Source organism: Colletes latitarsis, chromosome 9, assembly GCF_051014445.1.
Source record: "Colletes latitarsis isolate SP2378_abdomen chromosome 9, iyColLati1, whole genome shotgun sequence".
NCBI lineage: Eukaryota > Metazoa > Arthropoda > Insecta > Hymenoptera > Colletidae > Colletes > Colletes latitarsis.
Genome location: NC_135142.1, coordinates 18,084,612 through 18,098,373, shown reverse-complemented (window position 1 = coordinate 18,098,373; position 13,762 = coordinate 18,084,612). Strand labels below are relative to the sequence as shown.

General features: G+C 34.6%; 1 protein-coding gene across 1 annotated transcript in view; it reads left to right on the top strand.

Annotated features, from left to right (window-relative positions):
- The window catches only part of Stet (stem cell tumor), a 500,321-nt gene that overhangs the window by 425,241 nt on the left and 61,318 nt on the right, over positions 1–13,762 (top strand). The window lies entirely within an intron of this gene.

Sequence of the window (13,762 nt, the reverse complement as noted above, 5' to 3'; positions counted from 1 at the left end):
TGCGGTTATTCCTGCGTTCGAACGACCACTTTTATGACAGTCGAATACCTTTTGGTTAGAAATGCGCCCCGGAGCACGAAAATATTGGGTGGTTCGTTTACACATTATGGTGTAAAAACATTATTCATAGTTCTGCTTCCATAGAGGAATTTACATCTTTCAGTGCTGTTCTGCATTTTTTTTATTTTTCATGACTTTTGACTATTTTCGCGACTCTAAATACCGAGGTGGAACTTAGCACAAATTAAGTTTGTTTGTGAGCTATTGAAAAACTAAACCAATTAAAAGTTATCTCAAAATTAATGTTTTGTATCTGATTTTTTTTTATCAAATAAACCATTTTATAGTAATTTAGCTGTACCTATATTTTGATCGTAAGTTTCTTTTTGTAAGTTATTGAAAAACTAAATATACTTTTTATATGTTAATCGAGTCTCTCCGAAGAATCGAAGACAAAAACTGTTCTTACCTTATAAATATATTTTCTTGGACACGGTAAATTTCATTTATGCACAAAATTAATTAGATACAAATGGGCGCAAAGGGATTATTTCATTTTCTTCTAGAAAGAATTACTTTTTAAGTGAACGTTAGAATAAGGGATGAAATAAACTGAGAAAAATTAGGCTCTGTTAATTCACATTACCTTTTTGACTTAATACAAATTGCATCGCTGTGGGGTTAGATTAATGATGTCCGAAAGGGACGCGATGGCCGCAATATAAAGCTTGTCAACCAGTTTTCCTCATTATTTTTCTTACTTTCATGAAAGCTGCCAGTCAATGTAATTATCTTTTGCAACAAGAGTAGCCTGTTCGTGACATAATGTAGATACGCGTGCAACCGTTTCTCTTTGATGTCGACCGCGTGGACGGGGAGTACAATTAATCAATTTTTAATGAGTCTAATTCGCGTATGAAAAATTTCCATAGCCGTGCCAACATTTGTGAAAATAAACAACGAATTCGTCGTTGACGTTTCTTTTTCCGCCCGTCGGCTAACGCGACATAAATACGAATGTCCTGATGAATTTTCAACGGTGCTTTACTGGGGAACAAAATGATCTGTATTTGTGTTCCCAATCTGCAAACAATGATTTTGTTATAAACTTCCTTACAATCCTGAATTTTATTGTTCATTGTTATTTCTTTGACGTTCCTACAATCGATTTTCCCGACATTTCACCTTGCATACTTATCATGATATTGTGTATAAAAATCAATATATTTATTTTTGTTGGCACAATGGCAACAATGGCGACCGTCGTTTAATACGAAAATATCTTGTATCGTTTAGAAAATTAATCCACGAACTAAAAACCTTGTATTTCTGCTCGATAATAACTCTGCATTCCTGAAACGTTTCGCCGATTAACTTGAAATCGAATTTCACCGGGAAGAGCTTCCGGCGAAGCATTTCTAAAAGCTTCTATAAGCTTTAGAATTTCTTAGGCACGCGACGAAATTCTACCAACTACGAAGGAAGAGGCGGAGCCCAGGTATGTACCGTGTATAGGTAAAGCTTTCTGATCGAAGCAGCTTGTTAATTAAATCCCCAGGTACATCCCGCGGCGTAAACTGCAATCCCGGAAGCGGCAAGTGTAGTTACCGATCCAGACGAGTATCGTAATACGATGTAATTGAAATATCATGAATAACTTTCAAGGGTAGATCCGAAATTTGGAGCTACAATGGAGTATAGAAATCTTTTAAAAAATTAGTCTCGAGAAAATATATTTTTCTATTGTATTTTCGCTTCTGTTAGAGCATAGTCCTCGGATATATTCTCGTATCGTCGAAAGCGACTGAATTATTTGTGGCACTCGCGTTAGACAACATGGAAAATATAATTGCATCGAACTAAATATTTGTTTTATGATACGATACGATCCGGGGTCGAAATACGATCGAAACGTTGCTTCAAATTGCTCCGTTTTGATATTTAATTTTCATTTAACAGGTTGATCGTTTCAATTGAGCCAATCGAGTGTGTTAATAATTTTTTTAAACAGAATATAATAACGGTGTTGTGAATATCGTTTTTTTTATCTAGGCTTTTCGATGGTTATTATTATTTAATTCAACCTCGAAAAATAGTACGAAGTTGAACAGATGAGACTGAGTATTTCCGTTATTTTAGAAAGGACCAATTAGTTAGTATGCATTTTTGCAAAGTAATTTTTTACCTTTCAAAGATTACTAGATTAGACTTTCTTCATTAATTCCAAATTGAAGTTAAGAACCAATACGAATTCGATAATCTACAGATAAACACCGACTTTGCTATTTTATCAATATTGATCTATTTCCTCTTTTGGAATTTTTTTTTTCGTAAGAAAGTATAGATCTCCAATTTATAAAATAGTGAAGTTATTAATATGTCACGACACTAATGTCACGACTTATGAGACCAGACGAGTGTACAGTAATGATTCTTAAAATGAACTCCAGATGTGATTCGTAAGTTGAACGTTTCTACACCTCTCAAGTGAGTGATTCCCCTTAGAGCCAGATAAGCATAAAGGACAAAGACATTTTAAAGATCATAGCTTATTAACTGTTGAAAGATATTAAAAATATGCGGTAATGATTCTTAAAATGAATCTCAGTCATGATTCGTAAGTTGAACATTTCTATCCCTCCCAATTGGGTTAGGAGAAACGTCATTTAAAAAACGAGTATCGATCGAAAATCTATTCTCCTGGCATAGTCTTATCTCTGTCCTACATACACAGTGGCGGCAATTCGCGAACGTTATCATTTTTCGATAGCTAAACAAAACTCGATATCGAAATGTTCGCCAGACTCGCCGTTGTTACGGCATTTTTATAAAAATATTCGATTCCCAGGGAAAACGGATGCGCGGCGTATATCAACGTCTCGCAAGGTCTTATACATGGAGGACCTTTCAAAATTCAATTCCGCGACTTCAGTTGCTCTGCGTGGCTCCGAGATACCGGGGCTGCCTTCGGGAATTAAATTTCCATCTGCCTCGATCGCTGCGAGCCGGGCGGGGCGTACAGTGGGGTATTTGCCTCAACAAGAAGGCCAAAAGTCGATGTTAAAAATGTCGCGTAAACTGTAAAATTTGTATCAATTAATATAAACACCTAAATAATAATGTATTGATATTTCTTTTTGCATTTGTTCGCTTAGTGTGCTTCGTATAAAGTTAAAAGATCTTATTGTACGTGTTTCTTTCTTGACTCCTTGTTTCACGATTTATTTTCAAGCAAATATACTTACTCGGACTATTTAATTTTTTACAGCACTGCACTAAGAATTATTATAAATGCAATTAACTAGTTCAATTTTTATTAAATTTTCCAAGCTTATTTTGTTCCAAATTATTTTGTGACATCTTTTTTTGTTCCTTTTTCTTAAAGCACCGATAGTAAGGAGCATCGTTTTCTACCACATAAAATTGGCATTGGCTGTTAGGGTTTTGATAGAATATTTTTCGTGGATTTTTGCCGGCGTCCTGCGTCCCCGTAAACGTATGCATGCACATTCTACAAGCCCCGAGAATTTTTATACGATGGTCGATCGTTCATAGACAACTGCTTTCAGATACATAATTTATTTACCATTAATAATTTCTTGTAAATATCTGCCTTATTTTGAACGAATAAACACAGTACGTATTCGCTAAAATTTCTATATTTAACACTCAACTGACGTTAAAATAGTTAACCTTTGTAACTATTTTAATAGCTTTGCATAGCTTACATTTTGCAATACTTACATATTCAGACTTCCGACGTTTAATAGTGTAGAATATTTATTACACTCACTTGTTAAAATACACAATAAACCTAATTTTGTCCTAAATATCTTTTACTTTTATTGCAAGAATACATATTTTAGTAGACCTTTGCTCTTAAAATACCAACGAAGTATAAACAGTCACAGAGTGCGCAACGAATATCAGAAACATTAACGTTTTAGCAAATAGGTGAAAAGAATAAATGAAAAATAAGTGTTATCTGGGTCAAAACAGACCCACCAACAATTTTGGCAACACTCTGAAACACAACTAATTCAAATCTTACAAACACAAGGTTATTTGGCACTTTAACTTTATACTGACACGAAACAGTTTAAAGATAGTATAAAAATAAAATTTTACAAACGATTTCTGATAACAAATTTTATTATATAAAAGTAGAAGAATTTTTTTTGTCGAGGTTGCGTTTACGAAAAATGTTTAAAACACATTTTTCTCTAAACGTTTTTTGTTTTTAATTTGGCCCTTGTCCCTTCAAAGATCGAGGTATTATGTATTTTTAAGCATGCAGGAAGTGAAGAATTATGGAATATTGTATGATCTGACCGCAACTGTCGTCCGACGTCGTCGAGATATATATGGTTTCGCCTGCTAATGTTCAGTGAAACGTGTGTCATCAGTTTCCCTTTAGTAATGCACGTGTTCGAAGGAATACTCAACGCGTACTGACAGAAAAGAGAAGCGAATTTCTGACCGATAGGCGTTGCACTCGTCGACGCACCGAAACGTCCAACATATGGCGAGAGACACGCTGCATAAAGACCAGAGAATCCGAACACGCAGCCCCACGCTGACCCTACGTGTATGTCATAGCCACTTGAATAAACATCAATTTTATATCGCTCCTATATTGTTTCACCCGTGCATTCGCCTCTGCTGTGGCGTCATAACGAACATAAACGTCTAGCCGCACGGGGTTTTACACCTGTGCGCTCCTCTTTACTCCTTTCTTCGCTTTGCACCACCTACTTTGCTACGGCCGGAATAACAGTACAAGCTCTAAGCCACTTGGGAACCACACGCGCTTCAGAAAAATGCAGACGTAAAGAAATTCGCAACGATTTCAATAATTACTGTTTCAAATATAAATTAGAAGAATTTTAATAATTATTTCAAAGAAATAATTTGAGAATGATACAACGTAGGAAACTAGTAAATAGAATTAAAAAAAATTATTACTGTTATAACGATATTACAGTTTAACGCACAGAAGAGTGATGAAATTTGTCTAAGAAGTCTTATAAATTTGTGTAAAGAAAATAAATTTGCAATGTTGGTAACTTATGTTTTTATCTAAGAATCTGTAAACCTAAATTATGCTTGTAAATATTTATACAGTAAAATTCCGATTATCCGGCACTCCCGGGACTGGGACAATCCGAAAAATCAAATATACCATTTTTATGGGTTTTTTTTCATTTTACGGGGTTATGGAACAACTTTTCGAACATTTTTAGAATTTTTAAATATTTTTAACCAAATTACGCGTTGTTTGTATTTTGAAATATTAAAATCCTTCAATCCGCCCGGAAGTTATGATTTTTTAAACACAGGCATTTCGGGGAAATATTTCTGGCTACATATTATATTTGCAGGAATGGATTTTTTTTCTCAAAAAAAATCTGCAGCTAAAAATAATTTTTTTAGAACGATTTGACATTTTTTTTTCAACGAAAAATGTAGGCATCTACCTCCTGTCGATTTTTTTTTTAAATTTATTTCTAAATTTAATAAATACAACCAAGGGTAATGTAGTAATAGAATTTATTAATAAAAAATAAAAATATAAAACTCCTACGCTTTATTCGTCAACTGTTTGGTATCGACATCACTGCTGGATACATACGGCTTCTTTGTTTATGTGAAAAGCATATAATAATAACGGAATGTACTTTAGATGATAAACTAAACATTTCATTTTTCTCTACTTAACTGATGCAGAACATATATCTATAAATATATACAGCAACAAAGTAATTTTCAATGATTTGCATTTTGCGATTAAAGTTTGTTGAAAGGAGCAAGTGTCGATTTTTTGAGTACTGAAATAGATTTTTGTTACATCGAAAAAATATTATACCACCATCGAGTCTTCCTCCGAAGGCGAAGCTTCTAGTTTCTCTCCGTTTCGCATTCAGTGTCCTTCGAAGAATAATTCTCCTTCATTTTATATTATATTTTACTTTATCGTAGTTTCTATGAATAACAGAATTTTTAAAGAGTGCGTTCGATTCCGTCGAAACGTAAATTGTAAGATTATTCGAGCCATCGAGCGTCCCGACGTTTTCGCCGAGCAAATATTTGTCGAGAGCAAAGAGAACTATTAATCGTATAATAGTTTGCACAGGATTCGATATATCGTATTCAAATCTGTTTATGAATGGAGATCTGTCAGTTTGATGTACACTGGGGACGAGCACGTGCACGCACCTGCGTAATTTGTGTTCAACATCTTGGAACTGTGTACTCTAAACAGAGGCGTTGCGTAAACAGATTTCGGTGAATCGTCGTCGGAATTGGTTAACGGTATTACGTTCAATGAGCTTTGTTGATACTGTTTTGCATAGCTTAAGTAAACTGATGATATGAAATCGACAGTAGTAACCGTTAAAACTTTAATTCTGAGTTATATAGTTTTACATTAAAAATTAACTACTCGAACGATTGAATTTAAGAATTAAATTATACGTTGACCTGAATTAAATATACATTATCTCTTTCTCATAAACAATATGCATTGTTTGGAAAAATACAGAGATTAAATGGAAACTATTACGATATTGGTTAAGGGCAGTCGACGTTTTAAATAAAGAACTATTATATAATTATAGAGCAAATTTTTGTTTAAACTGGGAACTTTAAATACTATAAAATTGGGGCCGGAATATTTTCGGATCGACTACCTATTAAGGAAACTAGGTTTTGATTTGTGATCATGAATTTTGTAGAGGATTATTCCCATTTTGGGACATCGATTTTTTAAATAAAGAATTATTATATAATTATAGAGCAAATTTTTTTTCAAACTGGAAGCTTTTTAAAAATATAAAATACCTATTAAGGAAATTAGTTTGATTTTTTAAGGTATCTTGTCTGCTCTCTGTAGACACTGTCCGCAAAGGGTTAAACATTATTCAAACGCTAATAAATCGTCGGGGATACATTACAGAGGCCTTTGAAATACAAATTGCAAAGGGAACAAAGGGCAGATGGATCAAAAACACAATATGATGGTCGTATCTCTTTAGCAAATATCACGCGTTCGCAAATAGAGGGCGGAGGACGCGTAAAAAAGCGCATGGGGAAGCGAGACGTAAACATCGCGAGCCTTTTGGCGTCTTTCCAATTCCGATAATCTCATCCGTGCTATCATTATTATGCCCATTATTGGCCTCGTTATTTAGTAGCCGGTAAATCCCAGAGAACCGCATCCATTGGACCATTCGTGGATATCGAATAGAAGGGGTGAAGCCGGTTTATTGTTCTAGAGTGTAGTAATATATTTTCCAAGCGAGAAGCATGGAAAAGTATCCTTTGAGCCTTTCGTTCGCCAATTTTTTTTTCGCGCGAACGAATTTCATAACCTCCAGATATGCTTTTGTTTTCCGTATCGCTTTATCCTCGATAGAATTGAGGGTGCTGACTCTTCTGTTGTAATGCACGGTTGAATTTCATCAAATTCGAGACCTAGCTGTGAAATTTTCGCGTACAACGTACATAACGTACTGCGGTATAAAAAATGATACTTCCCCTAGTTTTATATTGTCTTTCGAAAAATGGCACAGATAGGATTCAGCCGATTAAAATGAGCTCAAACACGATGTAAGTTAAACTACTTTTAATTGGATTAATATATCTAATATTAGCACAATGTTTACTCATAGCTAAAACGTTATTCTCTTATTTCATTTAAGATACCTTTGACTTTTTTTTTTCTTAAATTTCCACTGTAAACAATATTATTTTTGTCTTATGTAGCAAAAATAATTTTCACAGGGTAGTTTCAAAAGCAAATAACAATTGTATTCATTATTAGAGGGGAGTATGCTCTATTACGATTACAATTATTCGTCCCAAAGAATTATTTATTACACGGGTAAAACCCCATTAGTACACAAGAGAAAATGTAATAATATTTTATGCAAAAATAATTAAAACAATTTATTGATATTACGCAAAGGAAAAACAATATCGAAAGGCTAATCGCGTGAACAACCGAAAACGTTTTAACGCGTAAAATTTTTAAGCGGGGAAATGAAAAACTAAGCGTCCCAAAAATTCACATTTTCTCGCACATTTTAAGTTCATAGACGAGTCTATGCGAAAGAACGTAACGCTGTTTAATAATTAATCGCGAAAAATCTCTGGCAGATACTAGGAGCTCGAACTCCGGATAACCGAGAGGAATATTACGAAGAGACGTGGTCGAGATTTTTCTGAGACGAGAAAGCTCGGCGACGCTCGTGAAAAATTCAAGAGAAGCATTTCGTAGTCGCGCTTTTTGTTACTCGTTTTTTCTACGAGGACTTCCATTCCTTTTTTGTCAAGCTTGCACAGACACATTCGCGATTGTCCTTGGTAGAGTGCTCGATCGGTTCCCTTTAATCTAATGCGTGCTCTTCGTTTTATGGTGTATTTGCAATTTGATGTCACCGACGGAATCGGAATACTGTATTACCTCGCTAACTGATCGCGAATCTGGTCTGCTTCTGTTCAATTACCGAGAGAACATGGCGGTTTTCTTCTGGAAATTAACCTTTCGCTTGCTCGACCGTTATCGAATACAGCAAAGGATAAGTACTGTCGATGAAAACTTGACTTATTTTTGTATTTATAATACATTATTAGTGGTTATAATTTCTTCTATAAACTCGACAGTTTTGCAAACGCACTGTATATCTTTCATTTGATAACGAAATATTTGTTTGTACTGGCAATATGGGATTAAATAGCTCAATAATAATAATATTATTACTAAAATTAGTACTAGAACACAACGCATAATATTAGCAGATATGACGAGGAGTACGGTTGCAATATCAATTAATATTACACAGATTATGAGAACAGAAGCTAATAATTACGTTTAATTTGAAAATACTCGTTAGTTCGTTAATGTTTCCTACCTAACGAAGTTAACCGTTCCATTTTTCTCTTGTCATGAATAGCGAAAGTGTTTTATACGAGTACTTACTTCGACGTGATTTAACTTTATCGCGTAGCTGCATAAGTTATTATTACAGATAGGGATAATCAAATGGAAGGTCGCTCGCAAATCATCCTTATCGGTTTTGAATAAGGCGGGCAAGAAAGATGCGCCGTTAAACCGTCGAGATAAACGTAGAACCGATAGGGCTGTAAGGTGTTGAGGGCACGTGGCTCGTCACTTGCTACCGATGGATTCCTTTTATGCCTTCTCCGCCGCTTTCAGATAAAACATTATCTCCATCGCTCTTCTCCAAGGCCAGGAATGTCCGTCTTTCCTTTCTCGCTTCTGCTTCTATCTACTCTTTCTTTTCCTTTGCCTTTCCTTCTCACGCGCCCACTGTGTGTCGGTTTAATTCGTTTACACTTCTGTCGACGCGCTTTCAATTTCCATTTCGGTGAAAAATCCTAAACCATTTAACTTTGAATTCGTAAAAGTCGGCAAATATGTGTGTATCAGGGGTATGAGAAAATTCCCCATCGTTTGAACATACAGTTACTCCCATTCGTATTCGTACACTGTAATGGTTATTTACTTTAAATGGAACAACACTTGTTTCTTATGAAAATTCTTTCCACTTATTTCTACCAAATGTTGTTTTTATTACACTGTGCGTTACTTTCTATTTACGAAATAGTTTTTTTTAATACTAACTTTTAATACTATCCCCGAATCTCTTTGTGCACTTTCTAGAAAAAAATCCGAGAAGGTGGACAAAGTCGACAAAATTAAAAAATTTCAAATCATTTTGGAAAAATTATTTTCGGTTGCGGGGGTCAATTACAATGATTTTTGGTCAATACATATATCCCCGAAAACTTACGCACATTCGAGAAAAAAATTCGTGTTGGTGGACAAATTTTATTAATGATTTTTAACAAATTAATTTAATTTTCTCTCATTAAAATTTTTCCCAGGGGTGGCCGAACAGCCTATATATTACTTTAAACTTCTTTGCATGTACGAATCAATCAGTTTTATTAAACCTTATCAAAAGCTTTCTGTATGTCTAATAATAATAGCACTGTTATTTTATTTCTATTAAAACTTATGTCGTTAACAATTAATACTTGTTGTACCATGTTGTGCTTTTACCTAAAACCAAATTGTACATGGCTAGCCTACTTTTTTCTTCGTGGCTCCTGGGTTTATCCAATATTATCTTTTCTGTAATCTTGCTTGAAGTTTCTAGGTTTAGGGTTGGGTATAATATTAGCTCTTTTCCAGTGCTTTGGAAAGTACCTACATGTATTTCAATACTCCATTTATAATGTATTTTAATTGAACTATAACTTTTTTTACCTGTGTTTTCAATATGACACGACCGTTGAAAAGTTTTGTTTTTCATTGAAATCCTTAAATACCTCAGTATATGAAAAATGGATTTAAACCAATTTCAAAGACAGCGGTCCAATTCAAAAGAAACAAGCTTTTTCCATTTATAGCTAATCACTATTGAGTTAATCTCAATAAAAAAAACATCTTTATTCGCAAGAAGCTCTTGTATATTTAGCGAAACATCCATTGCGTTGTATACATACTGTGAATTGTTAAATTGAGGGTAAAATTTCAGAGTAGCTCTATATAAATAGCTTTAGAAACTAAATAGTCACTTTTTCTATTCTTCGTTGTGATTTCATTTCTCTTGCTTGATTTAATTATATTCTAGGTTTTTTTCTGCTATTGCTCTCTCGACGCGTGTGCTCGGTACAACAATATGAATGATGCATACTGTCTTATTTACTTTGTCATTTAATAACATCTGCCCGGTCCGCGGTGTATTGTTGTTTTACCTGGTGGTATCATTCTGTTCCACTGTAGGATGTAGCTGTCATCTCGTAGTACTCTCTACATACCATAATTAATTTGCATGCCTCGGATAATTGCTAGTATTTCTTCGGTGGGTTGTGTTTGTGTTTACGTTCGCGTTTATTACGTATACGAGAAGAAACTGTCGCGCACGTCAACAGACTAATTGCCTAATTGCATAAAGGTGAGACGACCCTCGTACGCGTACAACAGACTCGGATCGTTTCTGACCTATACACAATTCTTGCATTCTGAAGTACATTTCGGGGTATGTTTCTCGTCTAATTATATTTCAAATCCCAGATTAATACTGGCTGTTTCGTTGTTTGACAATTAAAGCGCACAACGGATTTTGAATCTGATGCACTCGAGTCTCGAGACGGGTTCGATCCAGCGAACGTTAGTCGACAAACCGGTTCATTATTTTATTGCGTCTATTACTCGATTATTATTTCATGAAAATCGACGGGTAGTTCAAAAGGGGCGAAGATACGGCGAAGACGAAATTCAACGCCAGCAGATATTTATACACATCGATATCGTTGAGTCTCAGAGTCGACGATCGAAGGAGAAGACTAGCGAGCGAGTCGTATAATGTTTTTAACACTAGAACTACCGATATTTACAATGTGTTTATTTGCACCAAAGAAATTAAAACGATAAAGTTTATTCGTTCTCTTATAGACAATTAAGTCGAGTAAATTTTTTACATATTTTATTAGAAGGTACGAATTTTGACTGCTTTGGTAGTTCTAGTGTTAAATGCCATCTTTCATGCTTCACTAGCTCCAAGGATCCCCCAGTTGGGAAATCACGTTTGGGATTCACTTTAAGAATTATTACTGTATTCAGCGCCATTACAGGGAAAGACATCCACGAAAAGTCCATTACGAGCATTCCAATTTGTTCCTGAATTTGTAACGAGTCCGTTTTCAAAAATGCAGAATACCCAAGCAAGGTCCAGTTGACCTTTTTTTCCTCTCGTGGAAAAATCGTTCAATGTCTATCCCTCCCCCCTTTATCTCCGCGATTTTCTGAGTGCTTCTACGAGTGGCTCGTTAACGATTCCGCGCTTGATGTACACTCGTGCCAGGCTGCCACGTCTGGAACATGATAGGGCGATACGTTTGTAGCGAGTGACAGAAGCAGACGCTGTTGGCGCGTGGACAGGCGCCGAACTGGTTTGCCCTCTCGGTCTTTTCTTTACCTCCGCTCCACCCCCGCGTTCACCGCCCTCTGTGTGTACGTTCGTGCGTGACGGCGTATTTCTCGTTGGCCTGCCCCATATATCTCGTTATTACGCATGATATGTAGTACTCTACAGTCCGTATCCAAAATAGGCGAGCAAAAACCCATAGTCGACTCGTCGCTACTTGAGCAAAGTGTATCAAGTTTTAAATTTTACTGCAGCAACGCTGTACAGCGAGGTATCCTGTAACAAATCTTATGACGAACTGTTTTTCTTGCTCCGCCTTCGTTGTTATGGTAACGAAACACGCGACGATGGAAATCTCTCAAATAGACGTGCATAGCAGTATTCTAGTTTTGAGAGCCAGACTAAACCGTGCACATTTTTTTTTCGAAATTGAGATATACATATTATATTACCGTTTTCTTGGTTTATCAGAATAATAATATTTGTGTTATATGTTAAATAACAAAGTTTTAAAGGCACGGACAGTTCCGCATTCAACGATGTCATAGATCCAAACTGATTTATTTCAGTTTTTTTTTCAAATAAATTTTCAAATAGTTGATTGCAACCGAAATAAACATCATCTTACTGCAACTTAGAATGCAAAAGAATAAGATATTTATAACTTTAAAATACTCCTTCATGAAGCCCTTGCAATGGATACCAGAAGAATACAAAGATTATTATAAAAATTTTGAATACAGATCAAATCTTAAAAACCTTATCACAACTTGGGATTCAAAAGCAACGAGAAGAAATAATTTTCCAGATGAAAATTGACAGAGTATTTTAGTTTCATTATTTTAATGTAAGTGTTATCTTCTTAACATTACTGTTTTATGTTTTCAATACTATTTTATTGATACTAGTTTCAATTACTATTTTCATTAATTTCAAAAATTAATGAAATAAAAATCCTTTCAAGTTTATTCAAATTCTGATATAAGCCACTATTCCATTATTTATTCACTATCTTACCATCTTCATATATTTTTCCCTCACATCAAAATTTTGTAATTCAAACCTACTTTTTTAAATTAAAATGTATTATTCTTCCTTTGTCTAGAAAGTTAATCAATAAAGTCGATTAAAAGAAAAGTGGATTTAGGTTATTTTAAATCTCAAGTAAATGCTTGTTATCTTTAGAGCTAAACTAACCAATGTCCATTTTAGTAACAAAAAGAGTAACTCATAGGTTGTTGCATCTGACAGTAGTTTCATCACTGTTTATAAATATATTTGACTAATTTTCGAATTTCTAGTAATAAAATTAATCAATTTTATTGTTGACATTATTTATTTGTATATTGTTTATATTGTACCCCTTTAGCGGTTTTGTAATTGGGTATTACTTGCGCGTTAATATACAGGGTGTTCGGCCACCCATGGGAAAAATTTTAATGGGGGATTGTAGAGGCCAAAATAAGATGAAAATCAAGAATACCAATTTGTTGATGAAGGCTTCGTTAAACAATTATTAACGTTTAAAGTTATGTCCATACTGATTTTTTTTCTCGAAAATGCGCAAGATTTCGGTGGTATGTCTATTCACCAAAAATGATTGTAATTGACCCCCGCAGTCGAAAATAATTTTTCCAAAACGATTTGAAATTTTTTTTTTCCGTCAAAAAATTTCACACCTTCTCGAATTTTTTTCTAGAAAGTGGGTAGGATTTCGGGGGTATGTCTATTCACCAAAAATGATTGTAATTGACCCCCGGAACCGAAAATAATTTTTTTAGAATTAATTAAAAATTTTTTTTTTC